General features: G+C 49.5%; 2 long non-coding RNA genes across 3 annotated transcripts in view; one reads left to right on the top strand and one right to left on the bottom strand.

Annotated features, from left to right (window-relative positions):
• The window catches only part of LOC109245095 (uncharacterized), a 113774-nt gene that overhangs the window by 63866 nt on the left and 25963 nt on the right, over nt 1-23945 (bottom strand). The gene's annotated exons all lie outside the window — the stretch shown is intronic.
• Nucleotides 2375-7232, top strand: LOC109245097 (uncharacterized). The gene is made up of 3 exons (XR_002070780.2): nt 2375-2961; nt 4222-4365; nt 7076-7232. It is a non-coding gene; the product is annotated as an uncharacterized LOC109245097 (long non-coding RNA).

The raw sequence follows: 23945 nt of genomic DNA, 5'->3' as shown, positions 1-23945 counted from the left end.
AACACTGCACTAGTCACAGGGGATAGTCCCTCTTCTCATGGAGCTTATAGTCTAGTGGGAAAGTCAGACATTAATCAAATAATCACACAGATTTAAACTGTACTTGAGTGGAGTAGAAGACACCAGATGGACGACAACTTGACAAAGGATTAGTATCCAGAACATATAAAGAGTTCCCACATGTAATAAGAGATAATGCAATAGAAGCATCGTCAAACCAAGGGCAATTTTTAAAAGATGAACGGCAAATGAACAATAAACAAAGGAAAGTATGCTTCGTCTCTCTTGTAAACAGGGAGTTGCAAATTAAAACACTGAAATACCATTTTATACCCATCAGCTTGGCAAAATTTTTAAAGTCTGACATTACCAAGTGTTGTTGAGGATGCCAAGCACGGGAACTCCAAGTTACATATTGCTATCAAAGTGTAAATTGGTACAACCACTTTGAAAAACCGTTCAGCCAGGCTAGGTAAAGCTGCCAATTCACGTGACCCAAGTCCAGCAATTTCACACACAAGTATCTACCCGATGGCTCCCTTTCTCTCAAGGGGATAGGTATAACAAACATTCATTGTAGCACTGTTTCTAACAACACAAAAGCGACAATGAGCTAAACGTCCTTCAGAAAAAGATGGGTGAATAAAGTGCGGTGAACTCATACAATGGGACCCTGACGAGCAGTGAAAATGTATGATCTAGAACTCCATGAATCAATGTGAATGCATTTTGAAATCCTAAGCTGAGTGAAAAAAGCAAGTTGCACAATGATATAGTCAGTATAATGCCACTTCTCCAAAGTTTGCAAACATGCCAGACAATTCTATAAAGTGTTTATAGGCACAAACATATATAGTAAAGATACAAAAGCATGTATAGGAATATGACACATCCCAGTGCAGGAGAGTGGTTACCTTAGGAGAGAGACAGACATGGGTTCAGAGGGCTCTATATTGAAAGATGTTTTATGTTCTTAAAAAAAAGATTTGAAGAAATCGTGGCAAATGTTAAGCTTTGGCAAAGACTGGAGGGGCATGGGATGGGTGCAGAATAAACAGGTGTTAATGATATTACTCTCTGTAGTTTTTTATGTGCTTTGATCTATCAGAGAATTGAATTGGAGGTTGGGTTGGGGGAGGGGTCTCAACTGACATGATGCTTACTTAGGATGACAGTCCAAAACTGAATATGAGGAAGGGCAGAAAGGTGTACCAGGCGGAGAAAACAAGCTGTGCAAAGACCCTGGGGTGGGAGGGTGAGCACAGAGACTGGGAACTGAGACCCCCAGTTCTGTGGCCAGAGCAGAGGGGAAAGGGGGCTGCAGTTGGGGCGGGGGGGGGTGGTGCACAGACCATGCAGAGCCTCATAGGATATCTTGAAGATCAGGTTTTTACCCTATGAGGAAAGCAGCAAGGACGGAAAGCATTGGGGCCCAGAGAGACTTCTCTTAGCTAGATAGCAGAACAGGGAAAGCATTCATGTCAGAGATGACTCATATCTTGAGTTGTGGAGAATGAGTAAGAGGAAGCCAATTGGAGAAAGAGGAGGAGGAGGGAGTGAGGTGCAAATTCCCTGAAGAGGGCCAAACAGCAATAAAAAGGCCCCGAGGACCTTCCACAGCATGGTCCCGCCTAGGTCATACACTCAGGACTAGCTCCAGAGGTGTTAGGAAATGGCCATGAACACAGAAGGCTTGAGGTCCCAGGCTGGGCAGCCTCAAGCCAAGAGAGGCATGGCCAGACATGGGTGTAGGTGGCTTGCTCTAACAGTGTGTGAAGGATGGATCTGAAGGAGGCTGGGGTGCAGACAAGGAGATCTTTGAGAGAAATATGCTAATAGCCTAAACCAGGATGGCTGGAACTAGAAAGCCATCCATCCTGGAAGAAGTGAGGGGTGCCCGAAGAAGTATTTAGGAGGGAAGGCGAGACATCTAGGACGATGGTTGGATGGCCACCGCCAACATGGACAATAATAGGGGCAAGTGCGTGCAGGGCACACCAAGTGGAACTGTCCTATGAGCAGCAGAAAGGGTGCGCCAAGGGCTCCCGCCAGCTGGGAGCAGGAGGCGCCTCCTGCGGGCGTTTACTGACCACTCACAGCCAATGAGTTGGTCCAGAAGGAGGGCAGAGAAAGACGAAAGTGAGCAGGTCTGGGCGGGGGGGGGGGGGGGGGGGGGGGGGGGGGGACGACAAGGAATGGGACTGGGGCGGGCTGGGGGAAGAGAAGAGGGGGAGGGGGGAGGACCGCGCAGACGCTGAGCGGCCGCGGGGAGACCAGCCCCGCGCGGGCTGGGCGGGCCCGGAGTTGGCCTCGCCGGCCTCCCCCGCGGGGTGCAGGCGGAGCCCGAGAGCGCAAGGCGCGGACGCGCGGGCGGGCGGGGGGGGACAGGCGACCAGAGCCGCGGACTTCCCACAGCTCCTAGGGCTGCCTCGGCCGCAGCGACCGAGGACAGCAGGGCACCGCGCGGCCCCGGACGTCTCCTGCACCCCGGCCACCCCCGGCATCCCAGGCTCCCCGCGTGCCCAGGCCGCGCCTCCCCGCGCCGCGCCTCCCCACCGCCGGGACCTGGCGACGTCACTGCGGCTCTGACGCGCGCTAATGGAGGCACGGGCGGAGGCGGCTTGGCGCGGGTGTCCCCCGGGGAGGTCCCGGTCCTTGCAGCCCGCGGTCGCGTCCTTGGCCCTCCTCCAGGGGAACCTCAATTTTCCAATCTCAGGAAGGCCGGCTGTCCTTCGGCTACTGATAAGGACGCGAGCTCATGGTAAAAGATTTTAACAATGCCCGGAAAGAAATAGCCGGACCCAAGAAAGAGACTAATAATAGCCCGCTAGAGTTCTGCTCTTGTGCTCAGCGCTCTTAAGAACAGTAATAACGACAACAACCATAAGAGCCACCATTTATTGAGCGCTTACTCTGTGCCAGGCACTGTGTTAAGCGCTTTGCAGGCAACAACCCTCGGAGGTAAGTACCGTTATTATCCCTATTTTAAGGAAACTGGGGCACAGAGAGGTTAAGTCATTTGCCCCAGGCACACAGCTAGCTGATGTCAGTGCCAAAATTCCAACCCAGGCTGTCTGATCCCATGTAATCCTCATGTCAACCCATAAGGTCGGGATCAATCTCTCCATCTTAAAGATGAGGAAATTAAGGCACATGGAAATTTAAGTACCTTGCCCAAGGTCACCTAGCTGGAAAATGGATGCGGCAGAAAGCGAACCCAGGGCTCCTCTCTGTTCGCAGAACCCGCGGTCTTGGCCATAGGCGATGCCACTTCCAAACCACCTCCGACAGCCCAGCAGGCTTTGGCCCCGGGTCCCAAGAGGCGCAGCCTCTGCGGGGTATGGGTGGGTTCCCGCGGCCTCCGATCCCCGGGTGAATCGGATGTTTCGGAGCATCGTCTCTGCTCAGCCCGCAGGCGTCAGATAGGGACGCGTCTCCCGGAATCCGGTCGGGACCTGGCCGCGCGGTCCTCAGAAGGGATGGAGCGGGGGCGGAGGCAGCGGGAGGGATCCCTGGTCCCACCTGCAGAGCGGCGGGGCTGGCGGCTTGCTCTGCGCGGCCGGCAGAGGGCGCTGTCGCACGCGCCTCGGGTCCCACGGTCACCAGACCCCGAGGCCTGCAGCCTCCGCCTGCGGATGCCTGGACTCGGAACGCCCCAAGTGGGAACCCCTTCTTCCTGGCGTCTGGCCCCCCTCTGACCCCTCATCTCAGCCCAGGGCCCTCTTTTCCTGACTAATCCCCGTTTTCTGTGGTCCTGCCATCCCACCATGGGTTTTCAAGTCTTCCCCAGTCCCTGCGCCATTGATTTAGTTACCTCTCGCTGAAAGGCTGGAACACTGATCCCATTCCATTAAAAACCTCAGGTGTTTGCAAGTCATACTCGGCTTTGTCTCCCCTTCTCCTGGCCCCTTTGGTGAGGTAAAATGGAGATAAACCATCTCGGAATAGATAACTAATTTTCTTCTCCGAAACAGGAGGAGGGGCTTGGTTAAGGAAGGAGCAGATTGATGAAAGGATCTATATTTTTTAATAGCTACAGTGTCTTGAGAGCTTGTTTTGTGCTGAGCCCTTCCTGTGTCTTGACTCCTCAATCCTCACTACAGCCCAGAGGAGTGCATCATTATTCTTTTGATAAAAGAGGCCACAACGGCAATGCTGGGAATCCACTAGGAGGATCTAACTTTATTATTTAAAAAAAATTTTTTTTTTGTTTTACTTAAGTAGGCTCCATACCAGTGTGGGGCTTGAACTCACAACCTTGACATCAAGAGGTACATGCTCTACCGACTGAGCCAGCCAGGCACCCCCAGGAAGACCTAACTATAAAGCCATGTTCCCATCAGCTGATCCAACTGAACAGAAGAGGTAAGATGCAAACCAAGCAACAGCAAACCAAAATCTGCTCCAAGAGTGCTTAGCAATACTACACACAGGTGAATTAGGGGCTTCGATTGCTTTGTGAGCCCAGTTTGGGACTCAAGTGTCTAAAAAAAGAAAAAACAAAAGCTAAAAGGGCAGGCAGAGGAGAACAGGAATGAGGGTTTTCACTTTTGCTTGGAAAAGCACCCTGAGAGGCCCACTCACTTTCTATGACTGGGCTCTGAGGAAATAAAGGTGGTTCTAGGAAAATCTGAAAAATATGAGAGGAAAAAAAATGCCTTCTGTGGTTTTTACTTTAACCAAGACTCATATGGCTATTTGTGTTTTATTTTTAAATTAATGTGGCTCTCCCCACCCTTTAAATTGGCACATAAATCACAAAAACAGAAGGAAGGCCAGCTACACACTTCAAACTTGGTGGGTTTCTCAGGAAGGAGGTACATGACTTGAAGGGGAAATGAGGATTAAATGAGGTGCTTTAAACATTTGAAAGACAGACTTTCCACAAGGAACTTAGATCATAAGCCCTTAGAACGGGAGCTTTGTCTGGGTTTGGGCTCGGTATAGTGCCTAGAATCGGTGAGTGCCCATGAAATGTGGAAAACGAATCACACTTTTGGCTTATGTCTGCATCATCTAACCATCTGGGCCACCACTTTGCTTATGGTTTTAGAGTGTGGCTTCTAAGGGATTTTCCTGTCCCCTGGATCTTAGTCACACACCTTCCCCCAGACTCCTTACTTTCCCAGAAGTTTGCTCTGGGAATTCAGTCAAGGTGAGGCAATTGTTATTGATGATGATGTCACTAGGCTTGGTTAAACAGAATGACTGCTCAGCTCTGGAATCACCAGCTTGGTTTCCCTGCTTTTCCAAACAGGGAAACCAAGGCAGAAGGGACCTCAGGAGACTGTCACTTCACAGTTCTGATTCTCTTGCCCTATTATCTTTGAACTAGAAGGGTTCCCCCATGCCCAACACAAACAAGCCCTGGACATCCCAGGCTGCCTGTTGCAAAATTCTTGGACTTCTTTGACCTTATCTCTCTCTGCTGCTTCCCTCATTTTTTCTGTGCATTCATTCTACAAACATGCATTGAGAACCCACTATATGTATGTGCTACTGATACAGCAGAGAACCCAACATGAGCTCATGAGCTCACTTTCTCCACTTCCCCCCTGGCTCCTGACCTCATGGCTACAACTTGCGTGCCTGGAGAGGCCCCACAATAGTAAATGACTTGCTGCTCCAAGTGGGACAACTGCTCAGACATATCTGACATTCTGGTAGCTCCTGGCAGCTCCAGGAGACCACACCCTGTGACCTCAGGATACCACCTTGGTGACATCCATTTGGCAGAAGGTCTGGGTCCCGACATATACCCTCAGAGGCAGAGCCTGAAAAGGCTCCAGGTCTAGCACTTGCCCATACCTCTTCCCTCATTGTCATGCCTTCAGTTCGTACGATCATTGTTGACAACCTTAATAGCTTGGGCCATATTTATGAAGCATCTATTACAATGAAAAAATCCTACAGTCCCATAATACCCCACTGTTCAAAGGAAAATCTTGGCTTAAACAAACCACAGTGACTGTCTGGCAAGTGGTGGATATGTTGGATAATGCTACGAGTCTTTCAGGTCATTTTGTTATTGAATCTTGGGATTGAGTGATTCATAATAATGAGGGGAAAGAAGAACACTAGCCTTGTTTCAGCTTTCCAGATTATTCAAATGGAATCGATTTTCAACATCAACATCATAGTTATGACAGAATGCTTAAGGTGCATTGTTAGTTTTTGTCTTTTTGGAACATTCATTAATTAATACTCAATGACTTGGTTGTCACCCATTCCAAAAAAAATTTTTTAAAGGAGAGAGTTTGAACTGTAGGATTCTGATTATGTCCCTGGAAGTCCCTGCAGAGAGTAGATTCCAAATTATATTCATTCTTTTTGAATATCCCAGCCCTCAAGACTGTCCCATCCCTGCTAGCTACAGCATCATTTTCCCTCCCCTGGAGGAAGGCAGAGGCCCAGAGACCAGAAGAATGAAGGAGAGTAGTGAGGAAATCTTTTCCCTTACCTGAGTTGCAGAGCCACTTGAATCTAGAGAACTGTTACATTTGTGCTGTGTCTGTATGAGTTCGTGGTTGTGCATTCTCTGGCTGATTCCAAAATCTCCATAACATGGGGGCCTGAGATACTCTAAAAAGAAGGCCTGTCTGGGAAGGACGTGTGTCCACCTACCAAGAAGTTCTTGGTGGTCAGTGTCTGCATATCCAGCGGCTCGGGTGAAGAGATTTGGAACCACTGAGCATTCCTGCTGGGATCTTTCCAAGCCCTTTTGGGAACCGGCAACAGCGCCTGTCTGGGGAAATTAGTTTTGCGCTTTCACAGAGTGAGAAATTCCTCAGGGGCATTCTTGTACTTGGGAAGAGAAATCAAACCCAGCTCATTCCTTTAGGGCCCATGCCATTAATAAAGCAGACCGAGTCCAATTCACTTGGTCCAGCCTGGGGCGGTGGGGTGGGGGCAGAAGCGGCGGAGTTCAGAGAATTCACCTGTGGCTAAGGCCCTCCCCGGACTGGCGCAAGCTTGAGGTTTCAGGGGATTGTGTTACCAGCGTGTAAACACCGTGAGTGACAGCCAACGCTCCCATTCGACCACAGAGGATCTCAAACCCTTCCTATCTTCCTAGAAACCCTGGCGGCCGGGCGGCTGCTTGCCGTCTGATGCAACAGTTTGCAACGCTCGCTTCTGGGAGCGGAGCCTGCCGCGGGGCGCTGGGCGCCCCGCCGACGCGCATGCGCGGACTGCGGCCCCGCCGGGCCGGGCTGGGGAGAAGCTTTTCACCAGATGTGGGGGGGGGGGGGGGGGGGGGGGGCGCTGAACGGCGCGGGCAGGGGCGGGGCGCGGGCGGGCTGGGAGGCCTTTGGCAGCTCGCGCCGGTGATCTGAGTTTAATTAAACTTCTCCCGAGGCATTGGCTGACTGATTGACCCAGTGATCCAAAAAAAATCAGAGAGGCCCGAATCGCCCTAAACGCGACGGGAGAGAGAAGTTGGGGAGTTGGCTTTCGGTTTCCAGAGCTGGGCCTTTGGATTGTGCCTTCCTTTCCCCAAACCCCCCAAGCCACAGTTAATCCGGGTTACAGGATCTCGTTAGGGCGTCCGGCCTCGCTTGTCTGTGCCCTCCTACCAATTTCTTAAAAAGGGAAGAACAGTGGTTACAGAGGGGGAAAGAGGTAACGTTCGTATGATAACGTCTTGATCGATATCTTCCCTGCCTCATTTCTCCACCCAAGAGCCTTAAAAGGTTTTATTAGCAGAAGGCATCGTGGATTATTTTCCCATTTTTTCAGCAATTCAGGTATTGCCTGCATGGTTTTCTTTCATACCCGCGTTCCATCTATATTATATATCTTAATTGACTTATTTTATTAACTTTCCTTATTCTCTAAATTAGCTTTAAATCGATTCCCTTTTTCCACATAGCCTTGCCCTAAGCGATAACATTAGCGAGATCACACCTTTGATATGTTAGTCATCTATTTTAATACACTTGAAAGTAAATTCATAACTATTCAAATAAAAAGAGATGTGTATGTTAGCTTAAAGTTTCTTGCCTACTGTGTTTGGAGGAAAACTCCAGAGGTGATAATAATAACTAACATATGTTGAGTGATTGCCAATGTCTCAGGCACTTTATTCTAAATCCTTATGACACCTTAGAAGGTGAGTTGGTTTACATTTTACAAAGGCAAAGTGTGAGGCACAGAGAGGTTAAATAACTTGCCTAATATCACAGAGCCCAGATGCAAACTCCGCTAGTCTCACTCTAGAGCCTGTACTGCTGGCCTATCCAAAAAAGCTAAGTTACTGCTGGAGATCACCCAGGTGGCTAGTATAGTCTGGATTTGAACCTAAGTCAGTCTGACTCCAGAACTGAGCTTTTAACTACTGTGTGGAACTCTTTCCTATTTTCCCAGATCTCACCTCATACAGCCTTTTAAAATCTGTCTGCCTCCTTTGGAATTCAAAAGGTGCGTCCAAGTTTTTTCTTTCCTCACCCCTTACGTCTCCTCCCTCCCGCCCCCACACCCCCCCCCCCCCGCCCCACTCCCAGGGTGGGACAGAGGTTCTTTCTACCGTTTCCTTCTCTTCTCTGAATGAAAACAACCCATAAATCTCTGATATCCATGAGAATCTCTACTTTAAAGGTCCTAGCCACTCTTCTCCACTGACCATGGAACTTAGAAATTCCACCTACCAGCATCATGAAACTACATTTCCCAGACTGCTATTCTCACGTGGAAAGAGAACAAAAATCCTATGTCAAACCATGTGGCTCCTATTTTGGGGTTGGAAAATCTGGTCACTAGCTTGGATAAAGATTGGTATGCCCATAGACTAATTCTTCTGGCCCCAGGCAGACATGAATTTCCCAGGCTTCAGTGATTGGGGGTGGGGGCAAGTTATTTCAGAAACAAAACCTTCAATTAGAGGCATAAATGAAGACTTGGCATAAGACTTCTAAAAGATGGCTGACCCCTGTCCAGGAGGTATATTTTCTTTCTGCAACAGCCCTTACCACCACCACCCCTTTCCTCTCTTCACTTCCTCTTCCTTCCCCTCCTTCCAGATTCTTCTTCTAATTGTACCACTCCCTTGTCCCCCCCCCCACTCCCACCCCTATGCCCACACCCACTCTTTAACTGTTTAGTATAAAATCCAGCCCACCAGACTGAGGTTTTCTTCGACCCAAATGTTATTTTCAGAAGGAGCCATTGAGGTTGGGGTGTAATTGTAGCGTTGAGCCTCTGCAAGCCAAGCTGAAAATAATCAGTGAGGCAGATGGGGTGGGAAGAGAGTGTGGTGGCCGCTTCCACCAAAGAGCAAGAGAAACCCAATGGAGTGAGTCAGAGAGGGGCGAGTGCCAGGCTGGTCTGCTGGGCTTATGGCCGGGAGGGAGTTCAATTAAGGGGAAACTGCCCAAGGTTTTTGGGGCCTTTGACTGAGGCCTGATCCAAGGTGGTTCCTGGCTGTACATCACAAGTCCATATTTCTTATGACAGCCGCTAAGCTTCTCTTGCTCTCATTCAGTTGGGCCATAGCAACCAGCAGGCCAAATGGGAACTTAACCATCCAGTTGGCTCACCAGTCCCTAGAGCAGGATTTCTCAGCGTCAGCACTGTTGGCATGTTGAGCTGCATAAGTCTTAATTGTGGGGGGCTTTCTTGTAACATTGTAGAATGTTTAGTAAGATCCCTGGCCTCTACCCTCTAGATGCCAGCAATGCGCGCACGTGAGCACGCGCGCACACACACACACACACACACACACGCAGTCGTGACTACCAAAAATGTCTCTAGACATGCCAAATGTCCTTGGGAGACAAAAATTGCCCCTGGTTGAGAACCACTGGTCTAGAGTGATCCAGGTCTATGAAAGGATCACATCACCTGTCCCCCATGGTAGCCTCATTGCCTTGCATCTGAATGGACCCTGATAAAAACTGTTGGCCAACTCCTCTTTCCAATGACAACTGGTGAATACTTCAAGCCCAGCATGAGTGTCTACTGTGTGCCGGGCACTATATGAGGTGTTGAGAATAAAGTGACAAACAAGGCAGACATGGCCCCTGTCCTCATGGAAATGACAGGCTGAGTCAGGGAAGACAGAAATTAAACAACCCTGAGTGAGAGGCACATAGAGAGAAGAAATGGGGTACTATAAGAAAATCAAAGAGGGTTTTTCACCTAGGTCAGGGGGTCAAGAAGGACTCTTGGAGGGAATGAGGAGTTAGCCAGTTGGCGATGAGAGCGAGGGAATGTTTGGTGAAATAGGGACAGAGTATTCAGAAGCCCTGAGTTAAGAGAGAAATGTCGTGTATTCAAGGAACCCAAAGAAGCCTGTCATAGACCAGGCTTCGGACAGTGTGATGGACCAGTCATTCTCTCCTCTCACCCCCAAACTTGCTTTTCTTATACTCCTTCTCCAGATTTCTAGCACAAGCGTATAAACTTAGGGTCAAATCTAACCCCGCCTTGTTCTCGCTCAACCCCCTCACTCACCCAGCTACCAAGTTCTGTGAGCTCTACCACCAGAATCTCTGCAAACCAGCTCCTTGTCTCCATTCCCAGCACCACAACGCTGATGCAGGCCCTCTCCATTACTCAGCTGGATTTGTGAAATAGCTTCCTAACTAGTCATCCTCAAGTCTCTACCTCGGAGAAAGAGACAAAGACCATGTTTCTGCTGGGTTAAAACACTCTGTGCGGCTTCCAGAGGCCTCTCAGACAGGCTGCTTCCTCCCCGTGACTTCCAGGTACTCTTTATGCACTGTCCCCAGTGTACCTCCCACCCCATCCCCAACTCTCCAGCCACTCTCCACACCACCAGCCACACCCCATGGGCCCCCACAGCGCTGTGATTCTGCTGTTCTCTTTGTCTGAAATGTCCTTCCCCAACCAAAATCATTTGGGGAATTCCCACCTATCCTTTGAGGCTTAGACAAAATGAACTCATTACACTCTCCTATCCCTTCTTAGAAGCCTTCTCTTAATTCTTCCCTCTGTTTTCATTGAGATCTATATATAGCTGCTAGTTTACCATTTGTCATGTTGACCCGTAGTTATCTGTTTAAAGACGTCCCTGCCCCCCAGAGACAGAGGGCCTCAAAGGCAGGTCACGTAAGTGTTCACTACTGGTTGATTACCCAACACCCATTCTCTCCCTTCCTAAAAGAGGCCAAAGAAATGCAAGGCACAGTGTATTATTTAGGGTACAGGCTATGCTGCTATAACCAACAGACCCAGAGTACAGTGGCTTAAGAAAGCCCATGTGCCTGAGGGGAAGCTGAGCCCATGCCCAGCTCCATTGGGATAGGCCTAACATCCTTTCTGAGAATTGGTTCCAAAACTTGGGTCTAAACTAATTTGTGTGCAGTAGAGGCTTTTCTGCTTTCCCCTATGTCAACAGTCCCCTTCTTTAATAACAGAACTCCTGATTCTTGGCCAAGCCGATGGCTGCCTTGTAAGAACTACATTTCCCAGCTTCCCTTGTAGTTTGATGCAGCCTTGAGTCTAAGTTCTCACTAACAGACTGTGAGCAGAAATGATCCTACCACTTCTCAACTGTGCTCTCAAAAGGATTGCGCTTGTGCTTTTTTCCCTGGCCCTTCCCACCCCTTTCCCCTGACTAGGAGATGATAAAAATTGAAGCAGTGTCCTTGGACCTAGCGAGAGAAACCACATTTGGAGGACGATGGAACCCTTCTATCAGTCTTGGATGACTTTTCTCTGAACTCTTATATGATATGAAAGAGACATAAATTTCTCTTTTGCTTACACTTCTGTATTTGGAGTCTCCTTGTTACAGCAGCTTTTCCTTTGCTCTACAAAATACACAGGGCCTGGCTTCCCTAGGCCTTAGGGACTGGTTCAAGACTGGGCTTGTGGTCTATTTAGGGCCAGTGAGATGTGAGATAGAAGACAAGGTTTGATTGGGGGCGGGCAGGTGGTTCTGGAAAGCGCTCTCTTGTTTTTATGAGGGAGCATCATGGACCAACCTTCTCTCTCTCTCTTCCTCTGGACATTGCTGGGCCTAGAACTATGGCAGTCCTCTTGCTACCAGCCTAAAAATGGGGCTACACATGAAGGGAGAGCTGAGAGAATGGCAGGAAAATGGAGTCAGGGTTTCTGGACCAAACAACTCTGAACCCACTATCTTAGTTGGCTCGGGTTGCCATAACAAAATATCATAGACTTCCAGGCTTGAGCAACAGAAATTTATTTTCTCACAGTTCTGGAGGCTGGAAGTCCAAGGTCACAGTGCCATCAGGGGTGGTTTCTGGTGAGGCCTGTCTTTCTGGCTTGTAGACAGCCACCTTCTCGCTGTGTCCTCACATGAGCTCTCTCTGTGTTTGCAAGGAGAAAGTGAGTGCTGGTGTCTCTTCCTCTTCTTATAAGGACGCCAGTCCTATTTGGATTAGGGCTCCACCCATATGACCTTATTTAGCTTTTATTACCCTCTTAAAGACCCTATCGGCAAATACAGTCACACTGAGGGTTAAGCCTTCAACGTATGGAATTTGGGGGATGGGGGCACAATTCAGTCCATAACACCCACCTTACCTCTGGGTTTCCAGTTATGTGAGCCAACAAATGTCCTTGTGTCTAAGCCAGCTTGGGTTGGCTTTCTGTCACATCTTACCTTACAGCCTTGTACTGCTCTTCCTATCTTTGCCAGGCCTCGTACGGAAGTCAATAAATACTTGTGGAACGAATGCCCAGTCGTTATTTTTCTCTCTTACCCGTAATGACTACCTCACAGACAAGCTATAAGCATTTCTCTTTCTCTGCCCCAGCCTAAACATCGAGAATAGTCACATGGACTCTTCTCAGACCCCACCCCCTCCCCTTAACTAACCATCTATCCAAGGAGCTGAGGGTTCAGCTATAAAATGAGAGGGTTGAATTAGATACATCTAGCACATTTTCCAACTCGGGCTCTGCCTGGGGCTTTCTCTGAAGGAGTCATTCTGTGCTCAGACTGAAGACCCATCTAACGCTAACCATGTACAGTCTACTTAGAGCTCCCCCTGGGCTCCTGCCTCAAATCCCTGTAGTTCCACAGGAGGCCCCTTCCAGCACTAACGGTCTAGGGTTCAGTTTGATGTCTTTTCAAGCTCTGAAGGCCCAAGATACTATATTACTATGCTAAGCACAAGACATTTTTGATTGGCTGCTAGACCTCCTGACCCAAACACAAAAGATAAAGGCCTTGGGAGGGTCTGGACTGTCACAGTGTCGTCCTTCCAGATGAGACCCGAGAAACTGGCAGGCAGCAGGGAGGGGGCCTTGCAATGTTCGGACATTCAGCAGGTCCTGCCGCAAGGACACTCAAGTTCCTGTGCCCATTAGTGTGGCCATTAGTGCTGCCCAAAATGGAGTGCAGGCCAGTTCCAGGCAAAACATTTCCTCCTTCCAGCCATGAGAGCTCCATGGGACTGGGGAAAGAGCTGCCTCATTACCCAGCCCCCTGCAATGTGGGAGAATTAATCTCAAGGAAAGTTGACCAGTAATGGGCCCTGGCAGCCAGGATCTTGAGGACCAAGAGGTTCTTCCTCCCCAGTCTTCAGTGACTCCAAGCTTTCCTTCCCGTGCTTTTTGAAGTTGCCTTTATAGGACACTCACTAAGAGCTGTGCACTATGCTCAGCACTCTACTGGGATTAGGTCATTTAATCTTCACAGCAGCTCTGCGGGTAGGTATCGGGTAGGTATTGTTGCTACTCCCATGTCATGGATAGGCACACTGAGGCTTAGACAGGTGAAATTGCTTGCTTGGAGTTAGTAAGCCACAGAGCTGGATCTGACCTCTGGTTCTTAACCAGAGAGTTTGGTGGGAGACCTTTGGGATTTGGCAGCATCTTCTCTGGTCTTCTGACTCAGGCAGGCATGGGGGAAGGGCATGGGGGAAGACCCCAGCCCTGTGAGGTCAGTGCTGATGGGGAAGAAGGGCCAGAGAGAAACGCAGTCGCTGGAGTGAAGGGCAAGGCTGGCAACGACCACCAGGCAGGCCCAATCAAATATAAGGAGGGTGGCCAGCTCCACTGGACCCAACCAGTAGTGAGCAGAGGTCCTCTTCCTAACGGGGAGGATAGTCATCAGCATCAGGAGTCTGCCCACCTGCTAGCCAGCAGGAGCCCTGCAGCAGGTTGGGGTTGGCCACAGGAGCAGGACGTCACCTTAGAGAGGTCTGTATCCTGCTCACTTGTTTTTTGTTTGTTGTCACTTCTGTTGCTTATCTTTCTCTGTTCTCCCCAACATCTCAGAAGGCGAATGAGATACCCCAGACTCCCTTGCCAACTGGCTTCTGACTAGGTTTACCCAATGAAAGGTGCTGGAGGAAGATGCGGGGCGGGAAGAAGAGAGAAGTCTGTTTCTCCTGCCCCCAGCTTCAGGCAACATCTCCCACCACGGCCCCCTCCTTGGCTCCAGCTTCTGGTGGACAGCCCCAGCCCTGGGCTCTCTACCAACCCCTCATCCCTGCGGTTCTCCAGCATCAGGGGCTGTGGCAGCTCCCCACTGCCACTAATTACTTTGCATCCTCACTCCCACAGGCCCTTGCAGCATTTCCAACCATTCCTGCTACTGACCATGGACGGTTCTGTCTCCTGACTAGACCTTGCCTGGTCTGGGCCGGGAGACGGTCAGAGTCCTCACCTCCTACCCCAGCTGTGGATGGGGCCGTCTCACTGGGCAGAACAGCAGTGTCTTGGCCTGTTTGGACCACTATAACAAAATGCCACAGACTGTGTGGCCCATAAACAGAAATTTATTTCTCACAGGTCTGGAGGCCAGATGTCCAAGATCAGGGTGCCAGTATGTCAGGTTCTGGTGAAAGCCCTCTTTTGCGTCGCAGACTGCCAACTTCTTGCCCTGTCCACACATGGTGTAAGGGCCAGGGAACTCCATGGGGTCTCTTTCATAAGGGCCCTGATCCCATTCATAGGGCTCCACCCTCATGACCTAAGCTCCTCCCAAAGGCCCCGCCTCCTAACCCCATCACATGGGCATTAGGATTTCAACACTGAATCTGTAGCAGGCAAGAAACTCCTGAGCATGAGGCAGAGTAGAAGTCTATCGTGCAGCCAGGCCACCAGGGTGCCCCTTGGGTGCCAGGTTAGTTGGCAGGATCCCCCATGGGTCCCAGACCAGGAGCCCTGGTGATGGGTAAGTCTTCCCGCCCAGCAGGATCCATTCTGCCACTCAGGTCTTCCCAGTCTCAACACAGTCTCAGGGCCACTTCCTCCCTGATGACCAAGTGACTTACTATTTCTGAATTTCAGTGTCCTCGTCTGCATTGTGGGGAAAACATAGTACCCCTTCCCACGGTTGCGGTGCCAGTGAAATAACACCCAGTGCCGTGCCTGGCACAGGGCCGGTGGCCAGTAACTGGGAGCAGCACTCATTGTTGTTGTTAATAACAGCCTGGGCGGCACTAGAAGATTTGGTGACCCATCTGTGAGGATCTTTGCAGAGCAGGAGCAGAAGAGATGAGGTCTTGCCCAGCGTGGGGCAGTAAAACCTGGCAGCAGCAGGATCTGGGTAGTGCATCAAGGGGCCACCTGCTGTTCTCCCCACCCAAAGGACTGGTACCTATTTCTCTGGCACCTCAGACTCAACCACAATTCTTCCTCCGCTGGTCCTGAGACATGGTAGTTGACAAGGTCCTGAGCAAGGGAATACTCAATGCTTAAGAAGGGGGTGGGGGTTTGGGGCCTCCCCTGCCACTCCAGAGTGAAGACTGGATCCTTAAACTGTGCTAGAGCTGGGAGAGGCAAAGGGCCACACAAGTATCAGATGCTGTCACTGGGTGTTGGCTATATGCCAGCCTCTGTGCAAAAACACATAGACACTAACTGTGCACCATGGGGCTTACTCCTCCAGCCATTAGGAGAGGAGGTATGTGTCTGTTATCAGCATCAACAGAAACATCCCCATTTGATAAAGGCCTCAGAAAAGGTGAGAACACTGCTCAAGGTCCCACAGCCAAAATGTGGCAGAGCCAGAATTTCAACGAACTTTATCTGATAGAAGCCTCCAGCCTCTCCAGGATGATTTAATGTGAGTCTTGCTGCCCGTGGCTCTGGCATCAAGAAGGCACTGCACTTATTTGAGTCAAGGAAATGGATTGCTTGCAGAGCCCGTCCATGACCCAGCCTGGGCCTCCAGGCCTGTTCCAAACATTGGAGACAAGGGGCAAGCCTGAAAAGGGGGTCCACCAGGAGGCTGCCTCTGCTGGCGCTTGTATGAACACCTGTGTGCGTGCACGTGTGTGTGTGTGTGTGTGTGCCTGCACCCACAGGCACGTGTAGACCCATGAGCCCAACCTCCACCTTGGCCTGGGAGAGAGTGGGGAAGGACTCTCTCCTGGCAGGTGAGGTGGGAAGGGCTGGTGGCTCCACTGTCATCCCCACCTCAGTTCCTGGGAGAGGCTCTGATATTTTCCTGGAAAGCTGGCTACGGGGCTGGAGGCCTTTGGTCTCCACAGAGTCAAAAAGGGCGCCGGCAAACTTCTCCAGAATCAGTTCTGACTTTATTTGCCTCTCTGAGCGTCCAAGACAGATGGTGGACTCGGGTCAAGTGAGGGCAGGCTCTCTCAGAACACTTCATCCCCAGGTCCCACTAGCTCCTGAAAATCAACTTCCAAATGACCTTGCTCCAGAGCAAGCCTCACCCCAGACTCTGAGCCCTGCAGAATGGCTCCCGCATACTTGTCCCACGGGATGCAGCCTGGCGTGGTGTGAGAAGCGTGAACCTTGGGGTCATCGGAATTTCAGCCCGGACTGATAGGTGCCATGAGGCCTGAGGCAGGTGACCCAACCCTTCGGAGCCTTTGTTTCCTCCTCTGTAAAATGGGGGTAATAACCACCCATGGTAGGTGCAGTCAGTGTGAATACTCCTACTGCTTCCTTTTCTCCTTCCTCCTTCTGGCTCTCCTTAACCTCCACTGACCACTTTACCGCCTAGCTTCGGGGCCCTCGTTTCTCAGAATCCTCCCAGCTGTGGCCCGGCCTCGGAGCTTCCCAGGAGACAGTGGTTTTGCCACCCTTTCCTTGTGGCCTTCCATGGGCTGGCTCCCCTGAGAGCAAAGGCCTCAGAGCCCTGCGACTGGGGCCCCACCCTCTTGGTAAACACCAGTTGGGCACCAACTGACCTCAGGACGGAAGTGCTCGCCCGGGACCCTCCTCTTCCAGCCCTGCCCACTGCTCTATGTTCCAGGGGAAGTGCCAGGCAAACCTGGCATCCTTGCACCCAGGCCGCCTCCATCCTGGAAATAGGCACTTGGAGCCAAACCCTTGGCTGAAGGTAGAAGGAAGTTAAAAGTCCCTGAATGCCGCTTCTCTCCTGCCCTTCCACAGCTCCACCCTGGCCTTCCCAGACAGGGCAAGTGCCCTCTAATTTAAATTTTCTTTAATGATCCTGATAGACATCCATAAAGAGGACTGTACTGTTACCCGTTGTTTCTTAACAACAAAGACAGAAATTAAATATAACAAAATATGAATCATTTTAATTCTGGGCAGTGGGGATGAGTGTTTTATTGTTGTTGTTGTTGTTTTTGTAACACCTTTTTCTGTATTGTAAAAATTGCCCAAATTGCTCTAAATACAAATATTTTTTATATACTTTTTAACTTTTTTTAATGTTTATTTATTTTTGAGAGAGAGCACGAGCAGGGGAGGGGCAGAGAGAAAGGGAAACAGAATCCGAAGCAGGCTCCAGGCTCTGAGCTGTCAGCACAGAGCCTGACTTGGGACTTGAACTCATGAACCGTGAGATCATGACCTGAGCCAAAGTTGGATGCTTAACTGACTGAGCCACCCAGGCACCCCTTTTATATATTTTTTTAAGTGTCTTATTTATTTTTGAGAGAGAGAGAGAGCGAGCACGCAAGCAGGGAAGGGGCAGAGAAAGAAGGGGACTGAGGATCTGAAGCAGGCCCTGTGCTGACAGCCAACGAGCCTGATGTGGGGCTCGAACTCACCAACCATGAGATCATGACCTGAGCCAAAGTCGGACACTCAACTGACTGAGCCACCCAGGTGCCCCCAAATAAAAACATTTTTTTAAGATTTTATTTTTACATAATCTCTACACCCAATGGTTGCTCCAACTCACAACCTGAGATCAAGAACCACACACTCTACCCACCAAGCTAGCCAGGCACTCCTAAATAAAAATATTTTTAAGTCAATAAGATTCATATGGGCTTATTGGGGGGAAATACAGGAAATACCAAAAAGTAGAAAGATAAAAGTAAGAATCACCAGAATCTCTCCTCTGGAACCAGATCATTTATCTATTGGCTTAATCTCCTTCGGGTCCTTTTTCTAGCATATATTTATGTCCTTTTATTCTTTTTTAATTGAAATATAATTGACATGTAACATTGTATTTACTTTAGGTTCATTTTATTCTTTTTACCCAAAAAAAAAGGAATTATATTATTTAATGATCTCTTATCCCCCTTCACAATGTATTTTGGACAGTCTCCCATACCCTTGGACGTTAATATTTACTTTGTTTTAATGTCTATTTATTTACTTTGAGCAAGAGAAACAGCATGGGCAGGGGAGGGGCAGAGAGAGGGGGAGAGAGAATTCCAAGCAGACTCCACCCTGTTAGTGCAGAGCCCGACATGGGGCTCAAACCCACGAACCAAGAGATCATGACCTGAGCCAAAATCAAGTCTTTCGCTTAACTGACTGAGCCACCCAGGCCCCCCTGACATTAATATTTACTGTAGTACACTTCAGTTTTTTTCCCGTGTAATCATGAATAAGCTATATTTTTTATATTGGGATCCATATGGATCCCATTAGGGTCATACCATTTATACCACGTATTATTTTTTCTTATCTGAAAAGTAGTATACTTTTGTGGTGGAAAAGTTAGAAAATACAGATGAGCAAACAAGTGACCATGGAAAAATAAAAACCCTTGCAGCCTCACCTCGCTGAAATAACCCTTGCTAACATTTTTGTTTTTAACCTTCCTGTCCATGTTTTTATGTACATAGGCATATAGGCTTTCATATATATGAAAGCACACATTTTACAGTAAAATCGGAATCATGTGATTCGTATTATTTTTAACTTTTTTTATTTTAAATTTTTTTGTCTACTTAACAATACATCTTACATGGATGAGGATGGTTTCAGCTACAAATGACAGAAAACCCAAAGTAACACATGTTAATTTCTCTCTCTAGGAACTGATGTCCAGAGGTAAGTGGCCCAGCCTGGTAGAGCAGCCCTGTGAACATCAGGGACACAGGCCCCTTCCACCTGGGGCTCTCCATCCAAAGTGCATGCCTTCCTCTAGTGGCCCAAGGTGGCCCTTGAAAGAAGCAGCAGCAGAAAAGAGAGCTCCTTCCCCTCAAAGGACGCTTCCTGGAATCCACACGCATCACACCGGCTCATACCCCACTAGCGGGATCTAAGTCCCACAGAACCCCGGGAAATAGTAGCGGTGATTTATCTAAGTAGGGCTTTTATTTGCTATAGATGACTAACTTCTCTGCCACATTTTACAAACATCTTTCCAGTGCACATAGTTTTATATCCCTTTTTTTCCTCTTATTTTTTGGTGAGTGTTTGACCCCATCATTAAATATTCGTCAAAAGACGAAGAGTAGGGGATGGGGGTGGGGATAGGGAGTGTGTGAGAGGAGACCATGGACTTTCAGGAGCCAGGAGAGACCTGGTCCTGTAGAGGCTTAGGGGGCTTGATGGAGCCCAACTCATTCACATTCAAGATCAACCAATGCTTTCTGTGCCCCTACTCAGGGTCATACCCTGTGCCAATGTCTGAGAAATGTCTCAGAGAAAGACCGTCCCTGCTCTCCAGGAGCCTCGTCAAGTCTAAATTCTCAAATGTTAGAGTTCAGCCTGCAGTGTTGCCCCAAACGCAGAATCCTCAGACCCACACCCGAATACCTGATGCAATCCGTGTTGGTGAGTCTAGAATCTGCTTGTCTTTCAGTCCCCTCAGGTGACAGATGAGCGTGACCAGGAACCATTTTGGTGGAGAAGTATAAGTCTAAGCATTTGAAGGAAGTCTCTAAACCAGGCAAACCTGGAGCCTCCATCTGCTCAGTATGTAGCTTGAATCTCGACTGAGCCTTAAGCTATAACAAAATAGGGGCAACTGGGTGGCTCAGCCAGTTGAGCGTCCAACTCTTGATTTGGGCTCAGGTCATGATACCAGGGTTGTGGGATTGAGTCCCTTGCAGGGCTCCACACTAAGCGTGGAACCTGCTTAAGATTCCCCCTCTGCACCTCCTCCACTCTGTCTTGTGTGTGCGTGCTCTCTTTATACATACAAAAGAAGAAGAAAGAGAAGGAGGAGAAGAAGAACAACAACAAAATGAGGACACCTTCCAGATACATCTGAACCCAAATCTCAGTTTCATCCTGAGTGACCTCAGGCAAATTATTTAACCTAAGACTCAGTTTTCCCATTTGTAAAATGGGAATAATCATGTGCTTCCCGTGTGAAAATAAACCTCAGTGCTTAGCAGAGTGTCTGGCACTCAACAAATGCTATATCTTATTATTAAGTTAATTTAAATGGTCTCTAGGTAAGTAATTATGGTGAGGGACAGGAGACAAGCTATATAAAGCATCTTATACACCTGGCTTATGGTGGTAGTCATTCAATAAATGGCTATTATTATTCCTACATCCCCGCATCCATTTCAATTCTAGGCAAGCATTTCATCTCCGCAAGCTGTACCCACCACACAATTTTGTCCTCTTAATAGGAATCATGAATGAAGCCATGGATTCATGGCTCTGAATTGTAGACTTAATGTCTACCCCTAGTGCCTGCCCCAGCATGAAAGAGGTTTTCTCAGGGCCTTCCAGAAGGATGGGCCTTCCAGAAGGTCAGCATGAGTGAGAACCTCAAGTCCCTACTTTCAACCCCCTGCTTTTGGGGGAGCCAGGCATAGCCCTGGGCCATTCACCCAGCACCGAGGGTCAGGGAGCTGTGCTCATCCAGGACTGCCGTGAGGCAAGAAGGGAGAGGCAGGGTGGCTGTTGATAACTACATTTTCAAGTGTTCTGTGGATGGCGCGGTTACCATGGTGATGCTGATGGCTCTGAACGAGTGGCAGCCTCTCTTGAGTTGTGAGTCAAGTTCAGCTTTATTTATTTAAAAAGAAAACCAACGCCCTGACCTGTGAAGGACAAAGCAACACACAGGTAGAGGCCGGGGCGACCGTGGCAGAGGTGAATCAGCACACTGCTCGCAGGCCACCCGTCTTCTGACGTCAGATGACCCACCTGGCTACTAGGCCTGGAAAAGTCCACAGAGCTATATGACGAGGCCGGCATCTCAAACTGTGGCCCAGGAGAGGAAGCACAAAGAGAGGCCACATTGCCAGTCGGAAACCTCTTACTAGGAAGCAGATCCCATCAACTCTGGCCCGAGGGCCAGACTCTTTGAGGAGACTCAGCTCTGCCCTGGTGTGGGAGTCCACAGAGCCCAAGGAGATAGGCAAGTCCGGCTCAGAGTCTGGCCCTGAGATGACCAGGGCTGGCTGACCCACCCCCCAGTGCACACACTAGCAGTGCCCTGTGGGGCAGGGGGGGGGGGGGGCGGGTGCAGCAGGGTCCTGGAAAGGAACACAAAAATGTTCACCATGGGGCAATGGGGCCCCTTTAACCAAAACTCCTGCAGGGAAAGAGGGAATCATACCAGCACCTACTGGCAGGGTGGCCCTGAGAATGAAGTGCGATAATATTTGCAAATGTTTAACATAGAGCCTGGCTGACACATAGTCAGCGCTGGACAACTGTGGGCTATTGTTAACTTTTGTTCAGGCCCTTATCTTAACCCACCTGGATAGAACAGCCACAGCCTCCTACCTGATTCGTTGATTCTAGTCTTGCTCACTTCCAATCAATTGCCCATACCACAGCAGGGTGGTTTATTGAAAATGCATCCTGATCATGCTCTTTTTCTCCAAAAAATCTGCCAGTGGCTCCATTTACCTTCAGGATAACTCTTAGAATTCCTCGGAGGGGCCTAGGCCTTGCATGATCTGGCCCTTGGCTGCCCTCTCCAGCCCTGTATCTTACCACGCCCTGCCGGCCTTGATAAGTTTTGGCTAGTACCCTAATGTCAGCACTCTCCCCCAGGGTGCCAGGCTCTGCCGTACCTCCAGGATCTTTGGCATGCTGTTCCCTTTGCCCAGAAAGCCTAGCAAACACCTACTTATCCTCCAAGACCCACATCAAGAACTCCCTGTACTGTGAAATCTTCCTGTCTTCCCCTCACACGCAGAGCAGGCCACTCCCTCCTCTGAGCCACTTCGGGACCCTCCATAAAGACATTTATCACTTGACATTGCAATTATTGCAACACATGCCTGTGACACCTTTCAGCTTCCTGAGGGCAGCACTGATTGTAAATAATTTCTGCATGCCCAGAACATATCGCCTAATGTTCACAAGGGAGGACTGTGAATGAATGAATGAATGAATGAATGAATGAATGAAGACAGATATCCTGTTTATAGAAAAGGAAAACAGAGGCCCAGGTAGGAGCAGTGACTTGGCTAAAGTAGAGTCCTAAAGCCCTATAACTCCGGGCCCTTCGGATTCCAGAGACTAGGGACCATTCATTCATTCACCCATCCACCCCTTACTAAGCACCAGTCATACACCAGATACTGTGTTGCTCCCTAGAGTACAAAGAATAAGATGCAGCCCTGACCCTCAGGAGCCCACAGACAGGTGGGATAGAATGATAGGTATACAGGCAATTCCCACACTCTTCACTGAGCTGGGACAGAAGATGTAGAAGAAGCTATGGGAATCCCGGGGACCACGATATGGATGGAAGTAGAGGGAGGCCTCTGCTTCTGTGTCTTCCACTCTCTCTCCCCCAAACTCTGGAGCCCAAGTTCCCACAGACAACCAGACCGAGGCAGCTGCCCTCCAGGAGCTATTCACACAGGTAAACGGACATATACACAGACACACACATACCCAAGACAGGTGACATGGGCATGCCTGGCCCCATGGGGCCAGACACATTTGCACCCCTCAGTGATCATGTCAAGAGCCATCAGGGTGCAAGGACAGATCAAATCAGACCACAGAGCATTTCCTGATGCTTCACACAGCTTTTGCACACCAGGTCTCACTGGATCCCCACTAGGTGGGGTCCTCCAGACAAGACAGATATATTGTTTTCTCCCCGCTTTCCAGATGGACAAACTGAGACTCAAGAGAGATTTAGATGACTTGCCCCACCCTGCTGCCTGCCTGGTCAGTGGAAATACGGGAACTGACCTGTCATTCCCCAAGCATTTGCTAGCAATGTGTCAATGTGCTAGGCCTGTGACAGGCCTTCTGCTGGGGGCAAAGGATGCCAAGGAGAATGAGACCCAGCCCCTGCCCTAGTGAGAGACAACAGCACGATGGCAATCCTCAGGGTGTCAATCTCAATGTTACTACTAACTAGCCGTGTGAGCTCTGCAACTTAGAGTTTTTGAGTCTCTGACTCAAAACATAAATTAGATCGAGCCCGTTTCGTGCTCAAACCCTCTGGTGGCCCCCATCACCCTCAGAATAAAATCCAAACTCTTCGGCGGTGCCCCACATGCCCCAGCTCCTGCTCCCTTCCCCAGCTCTCTTCCTATCACTGTCCACCTCTCGCCCCGTTGGCCTCCTGGCCGTGCCTGCAGCAAAACAACTACCTCCAACCTCCAAACTTTGCACCTTCTCTTCCCTCTCCTGGAAGGTTCCCCCAGATAGTCACACAGCTAACACACTCCTGCCGCTCAGGTCTCTGTGTCTTCCCACGGAAGGACACCCTGAGTCCAAAATGATGGCCCTATCCATTTCTTCAAGGTAGTATCTTCATATTACATGACATGATACTATGTGTATTTGACCATTTGCTCATGGCCTGTCTCTCCTACTAGTACAGAAGGGTAGGAATGTGCCCATTTTGTTTACTAGTACACCCTCAGTACCTAGAACAG

Source organism: Panthera pardus, unplaced genomic scaffold (assembly GCF_024362965.1).
Source record: "Panthera pardus isolate Hobbes unplaced genomic scaffold, ASM2436296v1 HiC_scaffold_12, whole genome shotgun sequence".
Taxonomy (NCBI): domain Eukaryota; kingdom Metazoa; phylum Chordata; class Mammalia; order Carnivora; family Felidae; genus Panthera; species Panthera pardus.
This window is presented reverse-complemented; position numbering and strand designations above follow the sequence as displayed.